The sequence below is a fragment of the Stegastes partitus genome, unplaced genomic scaffold (assembly GCF_000690725.1).
Source record: "Stegastes partitus isolate 25-593 unplaced genomic scaffold, Stegastes_partitus-1.0.2 Scaffold232, whole genome shotgun sequence".
Lineage (NCBI taxonomy): Eukaryota > Metazoa > Chordata > Actinopteri > Pomacentridae > Stegastes > Stegastes partitus.
The window spans coordinates 259221-286749 of NW_007577963.1; the positions used below are offsets into that span (position 1 = coordinate 259221).

The 27529-nt window shown below is 45.6% G+C and overlaps 1 protein-coding gene across 1 annotated transcript in view; it reads left to right on the forward strand.

Annotated features, from left to right (window-relative positions):
- The first annotated feature begins 2899 nt into the window (after positions 1-2899).
- Positions 2900-27529, forward strand: part of apba2b (amyloid beta (A4) precursor protein-binding, family A, member 2b) — a 70168-nt gene continuing 45538 nt past the window's right edge. The window contains exon 1 of the mRNA XM_008281366.1: positions 2900-2942. The gene's annotated coding sequence lies outside the window, so the exon portion shown is untranslated. The remainder of the gene's footprint in view (positions 2943-27529) is intronic.

Sequence of the window (27529 nt, forward strand, 5' to 3'; positions counted from 1 at the left end):
CGACACTGGATCTCAAGCCCAGGTTCTTATCTGGTCCCAGCTGGACACTCAGACACTGTTTCTCCTCCAGTGCACTGACGGCAACAGAAATATGAGCTGTACATCTGAAAGCCTACACATGAAGAGTCCATTTGCAAAAACAGATAACTCCGTCTACACAACATTCATAAACCCATTTCTCCATCGTCTACCTGAGAAAATATCAACCAAACTGAGTTATCTCTGTTGTAGTCATTTCTGCTGAGTCAGATCCACTCAGCTTCAGTTTGGTTGATTTCATCTCAAGCAAACAAACAAAAAAATACGTTTTCTGAACAATCTACAAAAATGGAGTTTTCTGTTTTTGCAAATGAACTCTTCATATATATAAATATATATAAATAACACTGGAGTTGAAAATGTGTGCGTCTGCATTGCTGTGAAGCGAACGTCTCAAAAATCCCAGTTTCAGAACCTCAAATATTTTAAAGCCCGGTACAGCGACACAAGCTATGACGGTCGATCACGTTTCTGCTCAGTGTCGAGCTCCACAAGTCATTAAACTATCAATAGGAACGATGAACGCATTCCCACGCTAACAGCAGCGCAGCAGTGATGAGCAGGCGGCTCACAATCAGTTTCATCGCAAAGTGTGTTTTTACGGAGGAGGAATTTGACTTTTGGTGCATAAACACTGACGAGTCAAGGATTTAAAGAAGGATAAAAAAAAAAAAAGCCAAATAAAAACCAAGAGCAGCAAATCAAAGCTTGTATAAGGTCAGGAGAACATTGAGATGGTTGCTGGAATAAGACGGTTTTATAGAAATGTGCAGAATCTCACTGTTCATGTGTTCATGACGACGCAGCCTTGAAGATTGTTCTGATCAGAAACACAAGTGGAAGCAGCTCAGTGTAGTGAAGCCTGAACAGGAGCAGGACTGCAGCAGAAAACCTTTGTTATCAGAACAAGACTGGAGCTGGAGGTGAGCTGGTCCAACGTGTTTTAGTCTTAGGTTGTCTTTGTTTTTATAGGATTCATTAGTTTAGAGATGAGTCCCTTCTGGTTTCCATCTTTGTTGTAACTGCACAGTAATAAACAATAATAAGAGGAATAAAATCCATATTTTAGGCCGAGGTGCTTCTAGAAGCTTTTCATAGGGACGGCATGACGGAGCCACTGAAAACACACAAAACACAAAAAACAGAACTGAGTGTCAGGAGTTCTGGTTTGCTGCTGAAGCATACAGCCTTGTTTCTTATTTCATATGTAATGAGAGCGATTATCTGATGAGATGAGACTAACATGGGAACATTCTGCCTATTTGGGCGGCTGCTGTTTGAACCGGACCAGAAGGGGTTTCAGGGGGACAAGAAATCACCTGCAGGCATCATAAACTCAGGACATTGTTAGAAATATTAACACATTAAAGCACAACTAGAGTCTATTTATGATCTCAAGACTGAAAATTCTGTCCACATGTGGTGAGAATTCATCAAACTACAGCAGCTTATAATAAACTGTGTTTTTATTGTTGTCTGAGTTTGTGTTGCTACGATTCATCAGCTGATTAGAGCTGATCATCTGTAACACAGTCGTCCTCAGATGTATTCATACGCTCCAATTACAGAAGGAAAAAAAACCCCAGCTGAAATAACTAGAAATTGACAAAATTAATGATAAATAAAAATTTTATGAAAATCATGACGTTGCTTTTGAATCGTGCTTCAACAGAGATATTTAAAAAAAAAAAAAAAAAAGCAAACTAACACAATGGGACCCATAAACTAATATTTAGTTGAACAACCCTCTGAGCCAATCACTGCCATCAGGTGTTTCTGTAACTCTCAGTCAGACTTCTGCACCTGTTGACAGGTGTTCTGGACCACTGCTCATCAGCAAAGGGCTCTCATTAGTCCAGGACAATTATTATTCTCTTCAAGCACAGTTCAAAAGCAACACCCTATTTCACTAAATTATAATTTAGCAAATTTTTATTTATTATTACTTTTTCCAGTTTCTAGTTATTTGAGGGACTGTTGTGAATTTAGCCTTTTCTTTAATGGGAGGGTATAAATACACTGAGGACGACTGGACCTCCACATGCTGTCACTGCTGCCGGTACTAGAGGAGGTCATGGCCCCCTTTGAAATCATCTTTGATCCAGGAAATATGTTGATCAGAGCCTAAATAAATGGATTCTGGATAGAGGGTGTCACTTATCAAACAAGTCAAGTGTAGTTTAGATGTTCTTCAGAAACCATTAACGATATACAGGGTGGTAAAAAAAATAAAGATTTAGAAACTAATGCACAGCAAAACTGACAAAACATATGATTGGAAGAGAAAACAGAAATAATGCAGTCACTGACATGAAGTAAGCCACTGAACAGGGTCAGGGTTCGGGTTCGGGTTCGGGTCAGCCACTTTAAATGTATATGATTGTAAAAAAAAATAGATTCAGAAACTAATGCAGAGCAAAACACGATATCTGAAGGGAAAAGATGATAAAACAGAAATAAAAGGTTGTGCAGTCAATAAGAATGACTTTAACATCATTTTAAAAAAGGAAGTATTCATTGATTATGTGAATCATTGATTATATGAATTATTATTTCAGCTGTGATGCAGAAACATCTTTGTTTTGCAGTTTAAGGCTTTATTTGTTTGCTGTGTGTGTTTCCGGTGTTCTGCTGTTCCGTCCACACCGACTGAAGTAACGGGATTACTCTCTGTGTGAGTACCGGAGGGGTGGGGCGGGGCTGGGGTGCCTGCTCCCGTGCAGTCGGTGTGTTCACCGAGCAGACAACTGCAGTGGGATCGTTCTGCCGTTATACTCGTTCCGGGGCGCGCTCCCGTACGCTCTCCGTCGCGGCGACACACACCGAGTGATGCGCGCCCAGCCCGCTCCGTCCCGCACGCATCCCGCACGGAGGTGACTCGATCGTCGTATGACATTCTCCAGGTAAGACCTCGTCTCGTTCAGACCTCATCCCGACCCGGTGAAGCGTCCTCCTTCCCCCGTCGGCTCCGTCCGTCGCCTCCGCTCGGAGGCAGCCGGAGGACGGCGGAGGGATGCTGGGATCCGTCCTCAGCATCAGCGCTAGCGGCGGGGCGGTGAGCTGCTCCTCAGCCGTTTGTCAGGCTGCTGGGGACGGATTCACGGCCAACTCAGTTTCAACATGAAAATAAAACGAAAGGCTGGAGCTGCGTTTTGGATTCACACCGACTCGGTTCTGCTGTCGGTGATTCATCCATGCGCAGCAGCAGCAGCAGCAGCAGCAGCAGCCAGTCTACGCCTAAAATCATCGATTGTGGTCAAACAGGCCTTTAGTTTTTCACTGGACGGGAAAGAGGCTCGTTAAATGTTTAAGATGCCCCTCATGGTCCAGATCAGCACCGTTTTCATTAAACGGCACCTCAGGCTGGGCTCGGTTCTCTTTGTGGCCGTGATGTGTGCTGGTTTGCTTTAAAACATCCTTTAGCCCACATTTGTCTGGCAGCTGAGTGACATCTGGAGTTGAGTTATAAGAGTTGGACAACAGTGAGGTCCACCTTCACCTCCCTCATCCTCATCTTCACACCATCCAGTGCTGCTGCTGCTGCTGGAGGCTGGATGCATGAGGAGCCTGTGTGGTGCTGATGGATCTCCTTCAGTCCTGCTGACAGGCGCTGTGTCTGGCTGCTCATTGTTCCCAGAGAGCAGGGAGCTCACAGGGTCTGCTTTGTCTCCTCCTCTGTCATGTCCTCAGTGTCTGTCCTCATCGTGCAGAACCAGCAGCCTGTAGGTCCGCCGTCCCTCTGGGCCGCCTCATGTTTACACGTCCTGTTGGTCTCAGATTTTAGCCCACGTGGAAAATATGCACCGTTAAGCTGCGTGATGTTAACAGCAGTTACGTAAAAGCTGGAAGGGGTTTTGCAGCTCGACAGTATTTTAAATGTTGCGTTAAATATGTGGCTGTAAATCCAGTGATTCAATCAGGTGGCGTCGCTTTGATCAATAGACGGATTCACAGGAGAAAAAGATCACATTTCTGTTGCACTGCTGTTAAATCAAGAGTGAGCGTGAGGATAGTAGGTCACTGCAGCCTGGAATCACCTGATTAAGATGAGCCACCACAGGCCACGTCTCAGCTCCTGGAACCGTCTGCTCGTCTGCATTTGTGCTGTGTGGCAGATATTCAGTGTTTAGTGACCAGAGGGCAGGTGATGAGATGTTCAGGGGGAGAAAAGAAGATGGAGTTGAGTTGGGAGTGGACATAAAAAGAAGAACAAAGGCGGCGGTGCGGCTCTGGAGGAGAGTGATGACCGGGACCACAGAGGATGAGAGAGTAATGCTCGGTTATTAGAGAACGTGAAGACCCCCAGGAGAGCCATGACAGAACCGGATCCACGCAGCACGTCGACTCGCTGCTATGTTTAGAGGAGATGTCAAGTTTTCATTTCCTTCCCCCTTCCTACTCGCCTCCCACCTATCATCCTGCAGGTCCACTTTCTCCACAGTGTCCCCTCGTGCACGGCTCCGTCACGCCCGTCCTCGGCCCGGAGAGCTTTCTGTGCAGCACCTGCAATGAAGGACAAACACCTTCCTGCAGCCTGCTGGGATCTGATTCATGCGGCAGTTGCAGGATGCTGGACTGGACTCCCAGGGAGGACCGGAACAGGGCGGCCGTCTCCAGCTCCAAGAGATAATAAACATTTGGAAATCTGTGATTAAATCATTACCCCATCAAGCTGCTGGGTTCAGACAAACAACAATATCCTTTTTCAGAGAGACGGGCTGCCTCAGGACGGCAGAGCCACGGGGAAATCCGTTATCTATTATATAATATGTGCAATATCTTCTTAAAAGCTTTGCTCTGTGAGCTTTCACATGCAAAACATTTGCATTTTGTCCTCCGTTCATAACATTTGTGTGGGTGGCGGTGCAATAACAGACTATTATGCCCTCCAGCAGAAACAGCAGATTCCCAGATAAACCCTATACATGTGGCTGCAGGACGGCTGTTGATGGTTTAGATTTTTTTCTCCATAAAACTGTTATAAAGGCGAAAAGGCAATTGAACGTGTGATTTACGACGGGCCTTTTGAAAGATAAGTGGCGCTGCAGTGGTGTTACAGAACCGTCGTATTGCTGTAGAAAACCTTTGTGTGAGCAATTAGAGCCAGCAAACGTCTCTGCAGCCTCGCCGTGGCTGCGCTAACCAGCTAACCACAGATAAGAGGTGGAGATGATTCACACCTCAGAGTATTTATTTTGGTGCTTAATCTACTGGAAATTACTTCATGTAAAGATAACTTCTATTTGGACCAGACGAGCTGGATGTCTGCATGTCCAGAGCAGGATTTGTCAGGTTCTGATGTTGTGATATTGTTCTTACTGATGATAATGCGACAACAGCGACGGAGGTTTCAGCATTATTCTGAGTAGCGATGATACCGGTGAGGTCAGGAGGAGATTCAAGCACCAAGACTGATCAATGCCTTACTTGAAGTCCAGAACTTTTGTCTGAGATACTGATTTTTTTATCGGCGTGAATCAGAAAAGATCCTTCTATTAATGATCACAGCGGCTGCTGTCATATTGTTTCTGAGTTGTTCCATTATTTGCCATCTATGGAGGGTTTATCATCGCTAACGTCAGTCAGCTCAACACAATACAGGCATCGGACTCAGATCAGAATCTGCTTCGAAAATCCTCACTGGCTTTTTTTTCTACCAATCAACCCAATTAGCTCTCTGGATATTCAGGCCCAATTAATTATGAATATCAGAATATTGGGTGCGGTCGGGGGACACTTCCACCCCGGGGCAGCGCTCTGACGGGGTGGAAGTGTCCAGAACACACAGGCAGTACTTGGCTGCTGATGCTAGTTTAGTTAGCGCTCACACTTCTGTTTCCTCCATCGGTGGCGGCGGGGGAGTGGCAGATACGCTCCACCGTTACCATCCATGTTTACTTCCATAAACACTGAGCACGCTCGCTGCGTGTGACGTCGTCGTGTCCTCTTCTGCGCATGCGGGACACTTTTGGCTCGTATGAAGTTCACACAGCAGATCACATACAAGTCGCATTGAAGTGGAAACGTGAAGGAAGTCACAAAGAAATCCTCATTGAGCATCAAGTCCTGCAGTGTGAACGTAGCCAATCTGTGGGATTGTTCAGTCAGATAATACGCCGTCATCCTGATTGGTGACATTAAATGTCATGTCGGAGTCACAATCCAAGGCTGTCGCTATGTTAAGGCTGTTTTTATGGGTTCTGTTGGTTTTTCCTACAAACCTGTTGGACAGCAGGTTTAGGATTGTTAAGGGTCCATTATGGAGTCATGAACCTTTTAGGTGCCGTCGAGCTTAAATTAGATTCAAATACAGGCAAAGACTGAGCGGTCATCGGTGAGCTGACACTTGAACACGTCCTGAGTCAGAACACGCTGAATGTTTCTGGGCCTACAGGTTGTGTTTTCTGAGGTAATTAGAAGCGGCGCTGTAACCGAATCCACCTACAGAGTGTGAGCCTCTGCTCATCGTTTTCCACTGCGTGCCTTCGCCTGCTGCTCTGTTTGCTTCAATCTTCTGCTTTCCAGTTCGCCAGCAGCTGTTATTTTTCCCCCCAAGTGTACGGACTAATCACAATTCAGTGTTCACCACGAGGGGAAACGCTTTTCTGATTCGCATGTGTGCTTGATTACAGCATCAAAACTTAGTAAGAGCCGCAGGGACTGACTCACCATCACGCATCAGATGGTGATGCTGCTCCCAAGTTGTCCTCATGACACATTCAATTTGGCAATCATCTGCAAAGTTAGTCTTTTGTATTCAAATTGGTGTCCAGTGATCACAGCGTAGAACATGTCTGAGCGATCCTACATAAATGCTGCTTCTTCTCTGAGTAACATCTGATGTAATTCCAGCGGCCTGAACCATGCAAAAGGCCGAGCGGTGCAACATTCACAGTCAGCTGTCTCTAAATAAAGCATGAACATCCTGCAGGAGTGAGAAGGTCAGCCCTTGTTGTCCAGCTCCTGACATTGTTCTGGTATCACACACATGAATATGACAGCCGTATCAGCGTTCCTGCGCTTGTTTTGACATCGCTGTCTGATTCGATTTCTGTTTTTCCTTTAAAGTGTGATATGGGTTTCTGTTTTTTCCTTTTTTTTTTGCACTGGGCTTCTCTGATTTTTGAGGCTACGCTATCTTCCATCCCCTGGACGCTGTAGTCTGACCGGTCTAAGAGAAGAATGATTCTGGATTAGGAGTTGTTTTTGGGCTGAAGGGAAATCAAAGGCTTTGCTAACAGGTGAAGAACATGCAGTAATCTAGGTCACGCTCTGGGGATCAGTCAGGCATGGGGAAAGGTGCAGCGCTGGGCTGCTTCTTATCTCACTGTTTGTGGCGGTTTTCTGAAGAAGCTCAGGAGCTCTGTGATGCTTCAACCGCTGCACGAATAGCGTGCAAAGTTTAATGCAGCTTCTATTCAGTGACAAAGAAAAGCAGCATCACCTGATGAAGCAGCAGGCCGACCTCTCCAGCATGCACCAGCCATCACCCTGTGACACGTCCTCCGTCCTGCTTTCATTCCTGCTCCTCTGCTGCTTCTGTAAAACGCTTTGAAAAGTCGGTCTCTCCAGAATGCGTGAAACTCGTCTCTGCTCCCTCGACATTCTTCAACGCATCAGCGACCCACGCCTTCGAGTAATCGATTTGGAAGCGGTGACTGGTTGAGAAATGTTGCAGGCCAGCAGGATGTGTTGTTTACGCTCTCCTGAGTGTTCGAAGTGACGCTGAGCCGAGTGTGAAGGCCGAGGGCACGTCGCCTCCAGCCTCAGACGGGGGGTGGAGGTACTACATTCCTGTTTATGTCCCTACGAGGCCAACAGGATCCTACTACAGTTTTAAACACACTTCCGCTTATACATTTTTAAAAATGATTTTTCTACATTAGACGGAATCTAATTTGAAGAATTCTTGGTTGTTTTGAGGTAATTTAAGCTTTTGTATACTGGATGTATGAAGGTCCCTACATGTTGCCTCACATGATCGTTTACATTATTATTGTCATACATTCACTACATACATTTCCAACTCAGTGCTTGGTTGTCTGTCTCTAAGTGTAGCCCTGTGATAGACTGGTTACCTGTCCAGGTGAACCTGCCTTCACCCTGAGTCAGCTGGGATAGGCTCCGCCCCCCATGACCCTGGTGAGGATTAAGGTGTAGAGATGATGGATGGATGTACAATTCTTTAAAAACAACAGAATTTGTCTCCTAAAGTATTCAATATGTTGTATTTCTTGTCATAAAGCTCGTACTGAAGCCACCACCATGACTTCCTGTTTGGGAACTGGAGGAACTTAAACTCATAGGATCCACTGACGGCCCTCTGCTGGCAAACAGTGTTTATCTCAAATAAAATATGACTAAATAACAACAACGACGGCCAAAAGGCACCGACAGACAGCGGCTGTATTAAGCTGCTGTTGCTAAATTCCAGGAAAACTAAAAATCTCCCTCTTTAGTGAGAAGCTCATTTCTAGTTTCGTTGCTAATTTTTCTTCACAGTTCATTCGTCGCTGGGCGGACAGATGCTGATTGGATGATGCTCGACGCTACGGGGAGGTGCACTCCGGCCGCTCGCTGAGAATCATCGATCTGACACCAGATCGCTCACAACACTTGGACACATGCGAACGAAACGACACGTGAAAGCAACCCATGAAACACGATAAACTGAAAATATGTCCCGATTAGTCATGTGAAAGGCATGACTGGCAGCGGATGAAGCCGGGCGGGCCGACCGCGGCGCAGCGGCGCATAGAAATGTAAAATTACTGACGGCGAGACATTAGAGTTTAATTAGACTTTATGAATTTCTTTCAGCGCTCACTTTAGCGATAAAAATGTCGATGGGTATTTATTAGGGCTGCCCCCCGGAGTCCTCCAGTCAAACGGTGACCACATGACATACATTATGAATGTGCTAAATGCCGTAATGCCTCCAGTGAGCGTCTTTAACGCTAGCTCACCAGCTATCTGGGCAGTTTGACAAAAGGCACATATTTTACAGCGTAGCGTCGCAGCACCTCAGTTTGCACATGAAAACCTGAACTCTGTTAAAACAACCAGCATGAATCAGGCTGCAGGAGCTACCAGCATAAAAAAGGCCGAAACCCAACCAACACTAGAAGCCCTGTTTCCCCTCAACTGTACACCGTTGACAGCATATTTCTGTTTCTTTGCGGTACTTCACGGCGCCACATAAACCCTGCGTTCCCCTTCATGCTGCCCCTTCACTTAAACCCACCGATAAGGACTCTGACACAGTTAAAAGCGCAGATAATTTTTTTTTTCTAAGTGCGCCGGTGTCTCCTGGAATCAATGAGGTGATACAGACACATCATTTCACCTCTCTTTATGGAATTAGCATGTAAATGAGCCCAAATCGGTTTCACACTCTGTGACTAAACCGGGTCACGTTGGGAAGGAAAGTAAAATGGCAAAGACAGAGAGACAGAAGGAAAGAAACCCTTCTCCCACAGAGCTCGGTGAAAGAGAAACCCATTCATAGCTGCATTAATCATGGGTGGCACTAAAGAATGGCTCTGAGGCGGCACCCGGAGAGCGAGGGAGAGAGAGGAGCATTGAAACAGCCTGATTGGTTAACGGGCTCAGTCTGAATGCCAACTGTCTGCTTTCCCCTCAGAGTTGTGTCCTCTGTGATCTGGGTCAGTATAATTTAAACATCTGTTAAACGATGCCGTCGTATGAACTCTTTTTCTCTCTTTAGAGTCTTTTCATTCCCCTGAATGGTTGAACTACTTTATTTTTCATTAAGATGGCGCTAAAATTTGAACGTTTGGTGCTCGTGGTTTTACAGCGTTTCATCACACCAGAGCTCGCTGTGAAAGTCGCCCGTCAGATCCCATTTCTTTCCAGTTCCTTAGTGCCCCTGTTTGGGTTTAAACACTTGCGGCGGCGGGGCTGGATGGTTTGCTGCTTCGGCATCAACAACACGACGTGAGGACGAGTCGCATCGCAGCAGGTGTGATGACGAGTAAAGCAACTTATCTCAAACCCAACATGCTGCAGCTTTGTTCTCTGCTTAATGCAAATCATAGCAAATAAAACACAGCATACTGGACTCGATAACATAAAAGTTAAGGAGTGTGCCGACAGGAAACAGGAGAGAAACTCTGGCAGTGGAAATGTTTTAGCTCCAGACAGGATGAAGTTGGCTAGAAATGGATTTTGTTGGCAAATGCTTCCACCAAACGAAGCAACTTAACGAATCCGTTGGACCATTTTAATCAGCATCACAAACTCTGTGTGACGAGTGCAAATCCAGATCCGCTGTCCAAAGCAAAAACCCGTTTAGAACGCCATCGCAGCGTCGCAGCGTCTGAGAGAGACTCCACATGGTTCATGTTCAAGTCTTTTCTCTAAAACACTTTTATTTTCTATGCAGATGCACTCGCCCTCAAAGACAGAAATAATAATAATAAGACCGCACTGCCAGTTTCTGTTTTTATTTAAATATCTCACAGCCCTAATTTGCACATAATTAAAACCATAAATAAGCAAAGTTCAAAGACGCAGTGTAGATCCGTGATGAAACTTAATTGTCTGAGGAACAGTTTGGACTGACGGGTTTGTTAACTTCAGGTTCACGACCTGCAGCTGATAACGAGACAAAAAGCATCAGATACACCACGGCTTGTTTATGTGAAGTTATTCTGTCAGACAGGAATACACAACAACGCTCCCTATGACATGAGGGAGCTAAAGGTTCTGGTAGAAGACCATTTAGCTCTGAGGATTACTGTACCTCCAGTAATCAGAGTGGAACTGGATCCAACATGGAAGCCAACCCCAGTAATCATCTGCAGCGTTTCTGGTCCAGCACGCCGGCTGTGTGAACATATAAATCATAAACGTAGCTGCAAGCGGCAGTCCAGGGCACCGAGCCAGAGCGCATCCACAAAAATAGACCGCTCACGGATACAGTGAGGACACACCAGGACCCAAAGTACAAACCGCAGGAGGTGAGCCAGGTGTCGCCTGGTTCAGGTGTACGCTCAGACCCACGCTGCTCCCTGATAACAGACTCCTGGGTTCAATCAGAGCATCTTACTTTGGTATTCAGAGTCGTTTTCTTATCTCAGCTACTTTGTCAGAATTGCTCAATTATCTGTCGGGCCGGACCGAGCGGGCCGGTTCCCTTTTAGCTACGCTGTTAGCCTCGACCTTGACTGTTTCAGTGGTCGCCATTTTGATGGCATTTTAATCAGGGAGGTACTCAGTGATGCTCCTGCTCAGCGTTTGTTTGCTCTAATTGTCCATTAGTTTGTCTTTCAGAGTTTCTCAGTGAGAAACTTCTGAAGTGTGAGAACGCAGCCTGTTGTGGTGAATGTCGGCGCTGATCGCTCTGGATCGTGTGTGGAGGTTTCAGAACTCACATTCTTGCCGGTTTTTAGGTCACGAGTGTTTGTGTGTTTGTGACCTTAATACACCGACGTCCTGCTGCTGCTTGTGAGTCAGGAGATGACTCGTCTCCTCTGTCACTGATCACGAAGGCTTCAGACGTGTTCACCATCCAGCCCATTAGCTTTTGTTTGAGGAGCAGCGTGACGCATGCGTTTGGATGGAAGCATTTAGAGCCTCACCTGCCGCCGCCGCCGCCGCCGCCGCCGCCGTGGGAGACAGACTCACATTTACATTTCCTTCCTTCGCAGTGAACGATTGCAGCTATTCCAAGAGGCCGTGTTGTCCATAACATGCAGCGGTAAACATATTTCCATAACCGTGTTGTTTTTCCTGCGTGATGAATGTGAATCGGGCAGAACCAGCCTCTGGGCCGGCACCGCCGGAGCCGTGCACGTTTGTTGATTGACAACACAGATGATTGTTCATCATTCGTGTGATAAAACTGGAGGAAAACAAGCAGATGGCTGTTTTATCTATAGTGTCAGACTGACTGAGGGGAGAGGAGGAGGAAAACCAAACATCTAACTCTGGTTCTGGTGAACGGGTCGGATGCATCGGCAGGTTTATTAACAACATACCAGATCTTCATGGTGTTTGTTCTCAGTGAGATCAGCCGTATCGGAAACTCGGGTTCCAGCTTATTGTCATCGTTGATTAATTATTCGATTGTTTCCTCAGCTCATTAGTGGGTTGTTTGATCCATTAAATGTTATAAAATAGTTAAAGCACTGATCAGTGTTTCCAGACAGGACGTCCTCAAAGGTCTTCTCTGGTCCACAAGCTGAAGATATTCAGTTTACTGTCACAGAGGAGCAAAGAAACCAGAACATGTTCACGTTCAAGAAGTTTGATTCTCTTAATAAAAACTAAAACCAATTATTAGAAAATCTAAATAATTGGCAGTTAAGTTTAAAAAGGTGACGATTAATCGACTCCATGATTCTTGCAGCTCCAGGAGACGCCTTCAGTTTAGGAGGAACGAAGAAACTGAGTGTTGATATAAAAACACTGGTTAAAGCTTTATGGAGGTCAGCGGTGTGTTAAACATTAGAGATGTGACCTGCCTCAGCTCAAGGACCACAGAGCACTTCTTGGAGACGAGGATCTGCAGCATCCCAAAAGTGAAAAAAGATCCTAAGTTGCTGGGAAGTTATTTCAGTTTGGGTCGTACTGGATCAGATTAAAACCGATCCGATTAATTGCATTTTGCTTTTCAGTGAGTTTCAAGAAAACCTCGTTTCTCCTCTTGACTGCTGCACAGACCTGAAAGAGAAAACCTGACCGACTGGACCTGAATGTGATCAGACATCTCAGCAGGTGCCTTCGTACTCCTCTGATCCGACCCTGTTTGCTCTTTGTTCTGCGGTTCTGTTATGTGGGCCGTCACTCTGCTGCTGTTACTCATCCTGTGGGTTCAGGTTTTATAGCAGGAAGGATCCCAGAACATTTAACAATGTCAGAAGGGAACCATTATGGATGCTGGTGTTCCTATTCTTCTGTCTGTTGATGAATGGATCTGAGGTCACAGAGACGATGTTTCTGGAGCAGATTCAGTCGTCATATTGTTTAAAGAAATGTTAGAAAAATATATAAAACTAGCTTAAAGTATCTGGGCCAACAATATGAAGTGCATCCAGACACAGTGAGGATGTGTTTACTCTCGTTCTTGCTCACTTATTCGATTAAATAACAAAAATAATCTAATTTATAATGTTGTTGTTGGTGTCTGTCCATGAAGCACTGATTTGGATCTGAATGCTAGAACCAGGACTGGAGTCCACAGGTGGAGGTGGTTCCGCCTAACGAGCGTATTTACATACACGTCGATATCCGGTCGATTCTCCTGAACCTCCAGCACGTTGTTGTTGAGCTCATTTGTTCTTAATTTACAGAAAACCGAAGAACTAGTTTTTTTAAAGGTCGCCTTGCGTCCTGCACGCCCGAATATCAAAGCAACAAACACAAACTCAGACACGATTTGAAACGAGAGCGCATTTGCTGATATAATCCGGCTGTTATCTGCTGCTTCTTTATGCATGCTGCTGTGCTCAGTGACAGGAAAAGACATTCAGGGCTGTATATTGGAAAACTGCGAGCATTCACAAATAGCTTTCAGCTTTCTGAGAGATAAGCAGCTAACCGTGAATATAAAGTCAGTAGACAATAAAAAATGATGGCGTCTCATTTTAAATGCAGCTCTGCAACACAGGGAAGGTGCACGCCCTTCTGGAGGCAACACACCCACACAGCCGGCCAAATTCATCAAGCAAACGAGGCTTACAGCAGTGGGAAAGGAAAGGAAAGGAAAGGAAAGGACAGGAAAGGAAAGGAAAGGAAGGGAAAGGAAAGGAAAGGAAAGGAAAGGAAAGGACAGGAAAGAAAAGGAAAGGAAAGGAAAGGAAAGGAAAGGGAAGGGAAGGACAGGAAAGGAAAGGACAGGAAAGGAAAGGACAGGAAAGGAAAGGAAAGGAAAGGAAAGGAAAGGAAAGGAAAGGAAAGGGAAGGGAAGGACAGGACAGGACAGGACAGGAAAGCAAAGCAATGCTGTGTAATGTTGGACTGCGTGTTTAAAGGTGGATCAATCAATCTGGGATGATCGAAGGTCCTCGGTTCTGTTTTTGGTCGTGAGGTTCGCCTGCTGTTTGCATTTTGCTGTTATTTAAATCACAGAAACAGCTAATCATGCTAAACAAGGCACATCCTGAAGTGGTGCTTGAAAGCAATATAGAAATATTACACTGAGATCTAATGTAGGGAACATCTTCTTAATATTTTCATGAGGATTTAAAAAAGAAAAATCACAGCTACCTTTAACAATCTCACAGAAAAAGCCCAAGTTTGGGGTTTGCTTTGTACAGAAACATAATATTTGTGCCAGACTTTGCATCTTTAGCCACACAAACAGGAAACAGAGCGCGTATAGGACACCGCAGTGAAGTAACTGCCGAGGCGTTGCTTCAAAGAGCTTCGTGCACCTTCTGATTTCGGTTCAGGAGGCATTTCGAAGGTCAGAAGAGAGGTTCTGCACTTAAGCAACAAACTGAAAAACAGTGCGGCGGTTTGGTCTTACATGCTGAAATGGGAGCTGCCTGCGCTGACCTCTCAGCCTCGGGTGAGCCGAGCCGAGCTGAGCTGAGGAATACTAATGAAAGAATTAATAGAGGCGGGTTTGAACTGAATAGATAATGAAAATAACAACGGAGTTCTTGTTGCAGTGCTGCTTAATCACGGCCACGTCGGGATGCTGTTCGCTCTGTGATGCAGCACATCCTTGGCCCAAAACCCGACGAGCATCAGTGGAATTATGCATTTGTTTCATCTGAACACTGACTGATAAACAACAGCGAGTGCAGAGCTGCGGGTCAGGACATCCTAACCGGACTGTTTACCGCCGGCAGCTTGTTTATCTGTGCTCTGCCTTAAAGCTTTCTCATCTCATCCTCTGCTCCATCTGCAAGTGCCTTCGGTCTGTATTTCAGAGGAGAACGCTTAGTCATTGCTCTGGGACAGGAGGTCATGGCAGCGTGGCAGCGAGCAACCTTGTAAAATGTTGACGGGGTGCTACAGCCGGGGAACAGCTTACCCAAGGCTTCCCAGTGTACATGGTACTGTAAGCCTGCGCCTGTCATGGGCGAGGAGGGAGGACGGAGATCAATGGGGATAGATTTCCTGCTGGAAATGGGCTCTGAGCTGAGATGTGGGCGTGTGCACAAGCCTGTTAAAGCTGTTTGGTTTTTATGTGTGTTTGCTGTTGTGCACGTGTGCAGGTCCACTGGTCATCCTCATCAGCACCAGGGTCATAACGAGCACCGTTTAATTCATCGCTGTGCATCACATTCATCCCAGTAGATTTAAATCCAGGGATGGAGTTTATGTCAATACTGTCAACTGATCTTTAGTAAATACTGAAATACTATTTGCACGACATGTTTTTATATTGCACTACTGTTCCAATATTTATATTCCTATTTTTACTTTATTCTATTTTTATTTTATTCTATTTTTTTTGTCTTATTTTATTTTGATTTTATCTTTTTGCGCTGTATTCTTTGCACGACCACTTTAGCTGTGGATCTGGGAAACGCTCTCATTTCACTGTGCAGCTGTATGTGGCTGAAGTGACACTAAAGTCCTTGAATCTTTACTACATCTGAAACATAAGACAGATGAACAATAATTCATTTTTCTTGCAGACTGTCTTCTAGAAAATCACTCTAAGTTAGAACTGCTGCTGTTCATTGATGAATCAGTTAATCAATAGAAATCCATCTGAAGCTGTTTTGGTCGGCCGTTTTTATTTCTTTATTTTGTTTTTTAAAGATTAAAATAACATTTGACGGTTTCTTATAAGTTGCTGTTTGGTTTCTAAACTATTGGACTAAACATTAAACGGTCTCGTGTTTGGTTTTAGACAGTTATAAAGAAATAGTTTTCCAATATTTAATAAAGCAAAGAATGAAATATGATCAGTATGTTTGTTAAAAATCACCGGCAGTCGCTGGTCTGACGAGCTCCTAACGAGCTCCTAACGAGCTCCTAACGAGGGAGCTGCTGTTCTGGTGTCAAAAGGCTCAGATCACAAATAAAACCCAAACTCTCAGTGAACCTGGACATTTATATCAAAACATAAAACTCATTTTTATACCTCTAAGATTTCTCTTGGAGCTTTAGTCCTGATGTTCTTCACCAGGCAACAAGATGCTGCTTTATCAGCAGGACAATGGAACTGTTCCCAGGTCAGGGTTTACTGAGCAGCTGATCAGTAAAGAAGGAAAACTGACTAAATAAATAAATGGAAAATAATTATTCTCTCAAATAAAAACCACATAACATCCAGTAAAGGGCGACATTTAGAGACGTAGCTCCTTGAACTACGCCGTCACTGCCAGGTAGCTCTGAGTAGCTCTGAATCTCCACCCATGTGTCATCAGAGCGGCAGCAGATACGTCGGATAAGTTGTGCAAGTATTCAGTTTGTTCTTAACGAGCTGCTGTGACGTTCAGACTGACACTGATTGTAACGTTTACTTCTAGCATCTGTTTCAAACCCGTGTTCCTGACAACAGTCTGGTTCATATCTGCTGCTTTAACACCACCTGCCGTTTGTCTCTCAGGTATTAGCAGGAGGCTGCTTAAATGCCACATGAAGCTGGGTTTGAGCTCGATTGTTTTTGTTTTTTCTCGTACCGCTGATGTTCACATCCGGGTGACACCGTCTCCAGTGAGTGACATACAGCCAGCGAGGGCAGAGTGATACGGCCAAACATATTATCACGATATAAATGACGATAACGATAAAACTGATGCCAAACAAATACCTCAAAACTGCACAACTTCATTGGTGCAAAAAAAATAAAAAATAAAATAAATTCTTTTCCATTTAGCAAGCAGCTGTTTCTGATGTGCAGTAAAGCTGTGAATATTCGGACCGTCGGGGTGGACGTGGGCGGGACGCACAGGCAGCACTCGGCTTCTGATGCTAGTTTAGGACAGCGGTCACAGTTCTGTTTCCACCATCAGGTGGCGGGTGAATATTCAGATCTCAAAATTGCTATCCGGACACCACAACAACGACTGAATATTGTGATATCCGGGTCCAGCCCGACTGTGTCGGTCGATACACTGCATTCGTCCTCCTCGGTCACCGCCATGCTTCTCGCTCCGTGTGCATTAGACCAAAACAACGGCGCTGCACGTGAGCGTTTCACTTCAATTTTAGTGCAATGTTTCAATTTCATATCATCCCCCAGCATTACGCCGGTATTACCGTGCACGCTGTGATGTGGCCCAGCCCTACAACCAGCTACACCCCATCACCACAGTGCCGGCCTCTCGTCCAGTCCACCTGTCTTTGTCCATTTTCACTGCAGCGTTCACAAACAACAGACTTCATCGACAGCAGAAACTCTGGCTGGTCTGCGTTCACCATGACTGTGAGAAGGGAAACCTGGAGATCCAAACTGAACCCCGCTTACACAGAAAAGAGTAAAGAAGCATGAACACAGAACCACAAGGCCGTTCCAGAAGCTTTCCAGCATGTGCTGTTACACTCCCAGTACTAATGTGACCCAGAGGTTTATAATACTGACCATCCTACATGGTGCTGTTCTCTGTGCACTACAGCAGTATTCTTCCACTAGAACATGTCTTCTCCTCTCATTTGGGCCTTTTGCAAAATAAATAAATAACTAAATAAATAAACAAAGCGTGCCCTTTTTAATTGCAGATAATTATGCTTTACAAGCCCATTATCATCCTTGAAGAATGCTTGTGTGGGCTCATTTCCATTCCTGGCCTCTGTTTGGAGGCTGGAATAGCAGAAGACTTACAGCTGATGGGGGTGTCTCGCAATCTGTCCACCGACCCACGAATTGCACAGTTTGTTTTATTTTGGGTCCGTAGAATCTCCATTCAGTGTTCAGTCACGTGCATTTGGATTTGCTGGTCTAATGTCTGGGTTGGATGCTTGCAGACGATTATCACGCTACAAGCCTCGTTCTGATTGGTGAGGAACGATCTGTGACACTGGTTGGGGAGTTAAGGAACCAGAATAAAGGCCGTAAACATGCAGCAGTTATTAATAAGAATATTGTCTACGTGTCTGGATTGAGGCTGATACACTGACAGAACTGAACCAAAGTCACAGGAACAGGATCAACTGAGACTCCGCTGACTTCAGTATCTCCTCTTACTTTGTTTTTTTTCTCTAACTTCGGTCCTGAGTGTGATCTGCTGAGTGTTTTGTCTCGAATACCGCAGTGTGCTGCAGTATGACTTGGACTTGTGGGACCAATACAAGCCTGGGGGTTGTATGCGAGTAGGAGGGGAGCCTCGGTGAGCTACACACTGACATCCTCCTGCTTCCACTCGTGTTGTGTGTTTCTGACACTGTGGGGACAGAAAGCTGAACGCTTTGTGGGGACTGAAGCAGCTCTCAGGCATCGGGGTTGAAGTCTTTAGAGAGTCAGAGCAGCGTCTTTAAAATGCAGTACAAACGTCTGTGTGTGTGTTACTATTGGCAATACGGGAAAAAAAACCAACAAATTGCAGAAGTAAGCACCTAAGCTGCTGTTTCCTCTCACAACAGTTTCCTATAGCTCATTTGTCCTTTGTGTTGCGCTCAGCTATTGCTCGCCTCTTCTTCTCCTATATATCTTCCAAACTTCTCCGGGGAAAATAAGCCAGTGAGTGTTTACTTGCAACTTCAAAAAGGCTGTTTTTGCTCCTCTGCTCATTTTCTCCATCTATCGTTTGGTCAGACGAAATAATAAATCTCAGCTCGGGACCCGGTCGCACAGAAGTGGTTCTGAGTTTGTGTGTTTGAAGCAATTTCTGGACTATCTGTCTGTAATTGTAGCGTAGAAAAGTGGAATAAAGTTTGTGAATGATGGTATACGAGCTATTGTTGCACCTGCCTCCGTTTAGCTGCTTCTTTCTTTTTTTTAAAGTTATTTTTTGGCCTTTGTTAGATAAGACAGTTGAGAGAGAGACGGGAAGCCGGGGAGGAGAACGGGGGAAGGACCTGCAGCAAAAGGCCATGAGCGGGATTCGAACCCACGGCCGCTGCATCTGTAGCTCCTTCTTTCTGACCCTTTCACTTTCTCAGCCCCACTGGCTGCTGTGACGGAGTCATGACACCGACACCAGTGGTGCTGCTGTGTTTTCTGGTCGGTCCGATCCAACCGCTAAGTGGGGACAGCAGCCTTGAGGGTGTCGCGGGGGAGAGGATGAGCTGCGACATGTGGGCCAGGCCCAGTGGGCCAGGCTCAGTGGCAGATGGTGAAACTCTGCTGTCAGAGTTTGGGAGAATACAGCTGAGGTGATGTTGCTGTGGTCTGCTAGAAGTCCAGCCTCTGAAGCCTTGACCCGCCACGATCTGGTGGCCACACCTCTGTCTGAGAACTTTATAACGCTTTAATTTGTTTTGTTCTGCCATGTTAACAACAGATTATATGCTGCAGAGTGTTTACATTGAAATGATTGAGTCTATTATTACTTCACTTCCAGTCACTTAAAGCTCTGATATGCTGGAAAACTTTTATGTTATTGGTCCAATTTAAATCTAATCAAAATGTTCTCACGGCTTGTTGGAGGATTCTGTAGTTTATGATCATTTGTGCTGCGTGCACAGAGTTTTTTATTCCAACTGGCATTTTGAAAAAATAAAAAATAAAATCTATTAGCTTAATGCATGGACTGTCGCTTTCACTCTGCAGTCTCACATGAACACGGTGCTGGTTCAGAGCAGACGCCGGATCCGAGCTCCCGCCGAGATAAGTTTTAATACCTGTGCAAACCGCTCCACAGGTTTACCAGCAAGCAGCAGCGCGTTCGAGCTTTTAGTCTTTCGGAGCTCATTTCGTGGCAGCCGGCGTCATCGCTCAGCGTGGGACGGCTCATTTTTAACAGACGTCTTTATTTTGCGTCCGTGTCACACGTGAAGCGTCGGACGGGCCGGCTAACAGAACCGTCCTGTCACAACACATCAGCCCGTCTGCGTTTCACACCCAAAGCCATGAATGAGGAGCCGTCACAGGAGCTCATCGCTGCTTCAGACAACTCAGAAGTACAACAGGGGAGTTCAGTTACACTGCTCACATTCTGACAATAACATCCACATAGTTCATTACATCCTGTGCTGCATGTATGATATCTGAGAGGCGTCACTGCGGATCAACTCTGGATTTGGACGCCTTGTTTTCATGCAACAGCCAAAACTTCCAACACAAATTAAAGCTCTTATTTTCACAGTTAAATGACAACTGCCCACAATGTCACTCTGATTTTCACCACTATGACCCCACAATCCCGTTTATCGTCATTCTGCAAACCCAGACGGCAGAGAGCGATCAAAGCTCAACCCTCATGTCGAGCTGTGAGTCCTCCATGTGCTGGATGCTTGTGTTTCCGTTCTTTATGTGAAACAAACTTTAGCTCTTCCTCCGTTCAGACACCAGAACGTTATCTTCACCGTGCTTCAGCAGGTTATCACAGCGTGACGGCTGCTGGAGGGTGTGGGAGGAATCCGTACAGAGCCACATGAAGAGTTCAGTCCTCCCAAACTGGAGAGACTGTTTAGACTCGGAAAACGTGTGAAGACGTCCAGCGTTGTGTGCTTTTGTGTGATGCTGAACAGACACAGCGACGGACTCAAGGGTTCTGGCTGGGTTCTGGTGTGACTGTGAGTGGAGGAGATGAGCGGATGGAAAATACATGGAAAGGACGGGTTTAGAGGTGTTCTAGTATCGAGGAGGCTGAGTGATCAAACCGTCTGCTGTACCAGTGACAGAAACTCCATCAGTAGCAGTAAACAGACTGAATGTTTGCTTCACTTAAATGCATTTAACAAACATTCAGGAAACACAAAGTCAGTTTCATGAGCCATCTCTCTCTTGCCGTGATGATGGAGCTCCTTTGCCTCCCCGTGGTCGGCCTTTGCCAGACCGTTGTGTTGTACATAGTGGTCTGGTTGCACCGCATGTTTATTTGTCTTTCTTTCTTGAAGCCAGTCCCAGTTGTCGTAGGCGAGGCTAAGTTAAGCTTCAGTGTTCCTTCAAAATAGTGACGAGTGGAATTGTTTTTGCACGCAGGAAGATGAGATTAAAGTGGATAATCCATCACACAGCAACGTGCAGGGCTGCCGTCCTGCATGATCCAAACCCTCTGCACCATGTTCAGAGCGCTCGGCTGCTGCTCGGAGGTTGTTTCTCATCGTACGCTAACACGCAGGCAGCAGAAGGAAGAGCAAAGCCGACTGAAACCACCAGTGTTTGTACCTGCGGCCTACGGCTGGTGAGTCCGGCTGCACCGTGGCTGCAGGTCTCCAGAGGTGTGCTGGTCTGAAGCTGCATGGGCTCTGGTATCGATCGCCTGCACCGGGTGGCCAACCGGGAACGGCGAGATGCTTCGCGGTCTGAAAAACCCTCATGACCCCGCGTCCTTCACCACCTAAACCTAAACGACACACTCCTGGCAGCTATGACTTTATGTCAGGATGGTTCTGGAGATCGGGTTGGACCTGGTCACCCTGAACCTCCTCGTAGCGCTGCAGCTTCACTCTGACTGGTTTGATGTATAATATTACTTCCTTATGTTATAGACATGAAGGTTAGATGATCCATGTGTATGTTTCAGCATCGACATGGTTTATGTTAGTGAATCAGCTCCAGAGGTTCAATCTGAAGTAAGATAATTAATTTAAAAACTCATCAGCAATTCTATGAAATGAACTTTTCAGACATATTTCTCAGTAAAAAGTTTAGAGTCTGAGCACAGAGCAGTGCTTCATAACTGTCTTTTTTAAACTTAGCTTCATTCTGCGTTGTTGTTGTTGTTGTTGCTAACGTTCTGATAACGTTCTCAGCAGTCGGTGCTGTCGCCGTTATTAACTCGGTTCAAACTCTTTCTCTCACACACTCGGTATATTTTTACGCGTCAGAGACAAAGCCCATTACCTGATTTCACACTCTTCCAGCGGACACGTCTTTAATGTTTCGCTGTGGCTGACGGGAAAACAAACGGCACAAATCCACACAACGGTGCAGCTTCTGTGAGCGTTGCTTCATTTGCTATGTCACTGGAGCCAGCAGCTGTTTGGCTGAGTTGAATAAACCTGTTTGATTCTCATGTCACCCTGCTGACGACGTGCCACATTACTGACATTAAAGGTTTCACTCAAGCGGTCAGGAATAAAAGAGAAAGAGGCAGCGAGGAGGCGGCGATGCAGCTGATGAAGGAGGAGGAGGAGGAGCATGGAGGACAACCTGACTGAAGACATATCGCACAGGCGTGGAAGAGGAGGAAGATTCAAGAGCAGCTGAGCGATTCAAAGTGTTGTGAGCCGCTCAGCATTGCCTTACCTCATAATTTATTCATCGTCTGCTAGAATATTCATCCACCCTGGTGCAGCAGCATCCTCCTGGAGAGAGAGAGAGGAATTAATAGAGCTCTGTGTCATCCTGACACTCTACAGTGTTATTGGAGTCACTTGAACGTCGTCCATCATCAGCCAGCTTCTTCCATCCGTTTCCACTCGTCTGCTCATCCCGTGTTTACAATTGGTTCTGACCACATTCTCCTCCGTAGAGGGATTATAAAGGGACGGGCTCTTTGTTCCGGGTCCCAGTCTGCGACCCACAGTGTGGTCCTGAAGGAGCTGCCACTCCACAATCGCGTTTCTCACATGAACCACCCTCACACTCGAGTGCTTCCGTAATCAGCCTCAAAATAGAGGCTCCGTCCATCTGCATGGCGCTGATAGTGTTTACGGGAAATCCGTGGACGTGAAGGTTTTAGAGAAGGAACTTGAGCAGAAGACTAGTTTCTGAGGATGGCTGCGTTTTAATCCGAGTCGAGCCGAAGCGGTGCAGCGTTGTGTTTGCCATCGACTGTGCTTCACTTATTCTGATTAAATCCTTGTGAAGATGAAGGAAGGACAAAGAATCGTTAATGTGTACTCTGGATCTGTGATGCCACACCGCCAGCGTTTGGAGGAATCGTGGCGGATTTGATGCCTCGCTATGAACTCGGTCACATCTGTCATCAAATATGCTGTTAACTCCGTCAGGAATTATCTGACTTTTCTTTTCTTCTGCTGCTCTGAGGGATCGTAATTATCTGAACACTTCAAAGAATCTGCAGTCACTACATTGTGTACATATATACGCACACTTGAAGATTATTGTGTATTTATTAGAAGTTGGCAACGAGATATGAAGCTACCACGAACGTACGAGGTCTGCTGTGAAGGAAAGCTGCACCGACACAGTCTGAACCATCACATGGAACCGAACGCGCTGAAAGCATTGCCATCGCTGTGATGTGGGAGTTCACATCTGACACGCCTCACACTTTGAGTCTGCTTAATTTGAAACTATTATTTGAAATCTCATTGTTTTACCAGTTTCCTCAAATCAGAATCTCTTTATTGTCATTGTACAAGAAAAGCACAACGACATTTGAGTTAACAGCTGCAAAAACAACTGTGTAGGTTGGAGTCATGTTGAACAAAGAGCAGCTCGGATCATCCTCAGTATGTAGAAGATGATACCAGAAAAAACAAAAGTCTAACTCAGTGAAGCCCCGTGGTTCCTACAAGGACGTCTTTAGTTGGTTTTACCAGGTTTAGTGTGGATTCAGACATCCAAACATAAGCTAACATCATTTACACACACACACGGTCGTCTTTCTTCTCAAAACAAAGTAAGTTATAAAGAAGTGACCAATCCAGATATATCTAGAAAAAACAATCAATGATAAACTGACTGAGTGGAAGATTGTGACCACGTGTGGAATACAAGTAAACAAAGTCTTAAAGCAGATGGTTATCTATAGCACCACATCAAGTCAATGGATCATACGCTTTAATTAAGATCTATCCACAGATTGTTTCCCCAGTTTATCACTTTGTCTATAAAATGACAGTAAATTATAAAAGATGCTCCACAGATCCAGCAACCGTCCTCAGAATCCAAAGATATCCAGTCTACTGGTATGTGTGACAAAGAAAAGCGTCCATTTCCTATAATTCAGAAGCAAGTATTTGATATTTAGCAGCGGCTACAGTGATGAAGTGTTGCTATCCAAATTACAGATGCATGGATGCCGGTACCAGGTACCAGGTACCAGGTACCAGGTCCGATGCTGTGCTTCTGCACTGTGGTTGTAATCTCTAAAACAACACAGAGCTCCTGATACCACTTCAGCATTATATTAATCTCACGTTGGCTGAGTTTGTAGGCGGAGGAGGAGGAACGTCAGCAGTTTAGAGAGATTTTAAAATAAACAGTGATGACAAAAACACAGCGAGCTTCATTCCACCAAACTGCCGGCAGCTCATTTAACACGAGCGATGTGATGAAACGTACAGAGACCGAACACTCTGCTGAAGCTGACGGGAGGAGACAGAAACAGAGACGAGCTGCAGGCGGTAAAATAAACCCTCACCTGGTGCATCGGCCTCTCAGGGTGCTGCAGGATCAGCAGCCTTCCAGTGGAAACAGGTGAGCTGACTGGGAGCCAGGCAGCAGGTGAGGCTGGGTGTGGTGGCTGGAGACTGGGTGTGGGCTGAGAGGCTGAGGACACCTGGTGGATGGGAGGGGAGCTACAGGGAGCACCGACCTGGACTCACAGCATCAGTCTGTCAGGAAGCATCCAGACGTGAGCACTGATATCAGCACTGATGTTACTTCAGAAAACTGGTGGATTTCCACTTACCAGTTCATTGTGGACTAATACATGAATTAGCTCGTCTTTGCTAAGCTTTGCCATTTCAATCCAAGTCAAAGATTTTCATTAACAATTAAAACTGTAAAACCCTGTAAAGGACAAACAAATGAGCACAGAGAAATGTGCACATTTGGGAACCTCAACAAGGAGGACTAAGCGTCTAGTGTTTGCCAGAATAAAACCATTAAATGGTCCATAATGTAGCCGAGGGGCGGTGACTCCAACAGAATATACTGAGGGAGTTTTTTAAAGTTATTTTTTTGGTCTTTTTGCCTTCATTCAACAAGACAGTGGAGAGAGAGAGACAGGGAAGTGGGGAGAAGAATGGAGGAGGGATCTGCAGCAAATGGCCATGAGCTGGATTCAAACCCACGACCGCTGCATCGGGCGCTACATCCCCAGTACACGGGCTGGCAGCTCAACCTGGTGAGCTATAGCGGCGGCTCCATGTACTGTCACCACTTTATTCACTCTGGATACGAGAACGTCCCAGTTGGTGCTCCTCAACAGGTGAACCTCCGGCTGAAGGACGGCGACACTTAATGCTGAAGCGATTACATCGGAGGGGGACGGCCGGCCTGCAGTGTTGTTTCAGAGGAGAGCAAAGTCACCAAAGTGATGTGATGTAAGGGGATTCAAATGCAATAATCCAGATTTCTGTCGTCATGGGATCAGTGCTGCTGCTGCTGCTGGCTCTGTTTTGGTCCGGCAGCCCTGAGGCGGTAGAATTAGTACCAGCACGCCACAGAGGAGCGACTCAGGCAACAGATCTACAAGCTGCCACCTTCATATTGATTCATGTCTCCTCTGATTTGACCTCAATCATCTGTTTGTACCTGCTGATGGAACAACACGATGTAATTATAGCAGGAATCTTAATCTTTCTTAAATATATATATTTGTAGATAATGATGGCTTCACTGCAGACGTACGTGACAGTTCTTATTTCACTTCTGTCAAGTGCTAATTCAGCTGAAGTCGATTTTGTGCATGTAGCCCAGAAACACAGATATGACATTAAGAAAGCAGCAGATAGATGTGACTGATTTGATTTCTGTTGTCCTGACAGCAAACCAGCACATTTTCAGAACAGTGACGGATGCAAAGACGCTCAAAGAGTAAACGCCATCTCTGAAACTTCCCTAAACTTTGACATCATGGTAGCATCACACATCTCACTGCTGCATCCAGGAAGCCAATGAAATCTGCAGGCGAGTGAGCATCAGGGCTGTTATGAGTGTTTTTCCTTCATAGCTGTTCTACAGACTTCTGAAGCCGTGTTTATATTCTGATCTCAGGTTTTATGGTCCTGCAGCACCAACAGTTCTGCTGTTTTCTTGACTCTATGTCTCTGAAGTCTGCTTCCTTTATTTGATATTTTGCATCCCTTCTTATTGATGATCCTGCTGATATTAATGTGTGTGGATTTTATGTCCCACTTACCTTTGGTTTATGCAGATGCTGAGTTTATGTTGTGCTTCTTCTAATTGAATGATATTGCTCCACATTCATTTGCACATACAACCCCAGCCATTCATCACAGCTGCTGCTTCCCCCCGTCTCCTTAACTCCTAAAATACTGCAGCGTCGTCGTATACCTTGTTCAGAGGACAGAGTTGGACAGGCAGTCGATCTGTTCTGCTAATTAAACTGCTGGGAATGTTGCATAGAAAGCAAGAGCTGAATGCCAGGATGGAGCAACAGCAGAAATACTAAAGCATCTCCTCAGTCAGTACATCCAGTTAGCATAGGGGGGTATGGAAGTGTGATGGCAGTAATTATTGCTTTACTCTAATTAGCAGTATATTTGATATAGACTGTGATGTATATTGTGTTTCTGGAGTGGTCCAGTTAGAGTCCAGTTAGACCTTAACCCCACAGAGAGCTTCTGGAATACGTTGAAGAGACCAAACATCTCAGGAGGATGATTGCTGCTGAAGCAGTTCTGTGAGGGATCCAGAATTCTTCCTGATTGTGTGAATCGGTTCTAAAATCCACGGGCTTGTGGGCTTTATCCACATGTATGTTTAACAGTGGGCTGCAAGGTGGAGCAGTGGTTAGCACCGTCGCCTCACAGCTAGAAGGTCGGTGGTTGGCGTCCCGGTGAGAACACCCGGGATCTTCCTGCGTGGAGTCTCCATGTTCTCCCCGTGCAGCGTGGGTTCTCTCCGGGTTCTCCGGCTTCCTCCCACAGTCCAGAAACATGCTGAGGTTAATTGGTGATTGTAAATTGTCCGTAGGTGTGAATGTGAGTGTGCTTGGTTGTCTGTCTCTAAGTGTAGCCCTGTGATAGACTGGTTACCTGTCCAGGTGAACCTGCCTTCACCCTGAGTCCTTTAGACTTCAGTCAGGTCACTTTTTGTCAGAAATTACTGCAGAAAGCCTCCTAATAGTTCACCTCCTACTTCTTGCAGCTATATCTTATATTTGGACTTATTGTGTCCGTTAAATAAATGATTATTTAAAACAATATTGAAAACGATGGTGACTTGCAGCTGCAGCTGTTTGTCAGTTAATCAGTCAGTGAATCTACAGAAGAACCCCGGCAGCTGTTCTGATCATCAGTTGATCATTTCAGGCGTTTTTGTTCTGATAACTGCCGATGAGCTTCTGGTGTCGGCTTCTCATTCATTTCTGTGTGACGTGAACACAAACCAAAGCCTGCAGCAGTCGTCACCTTCGGTTCTGGTCGCTGGTTTGTTGTTCCAGACAAAACGACTGAATCGACTCTGATCAGCAGCCTGATGTGTGTTCGTAGTGACAGAAGTTATTGGTCCTGGTTTCAAACTTTAAAACCATCAGCTCACACACTCGCTCTGTTGCAGCCGTCACAGAGATTA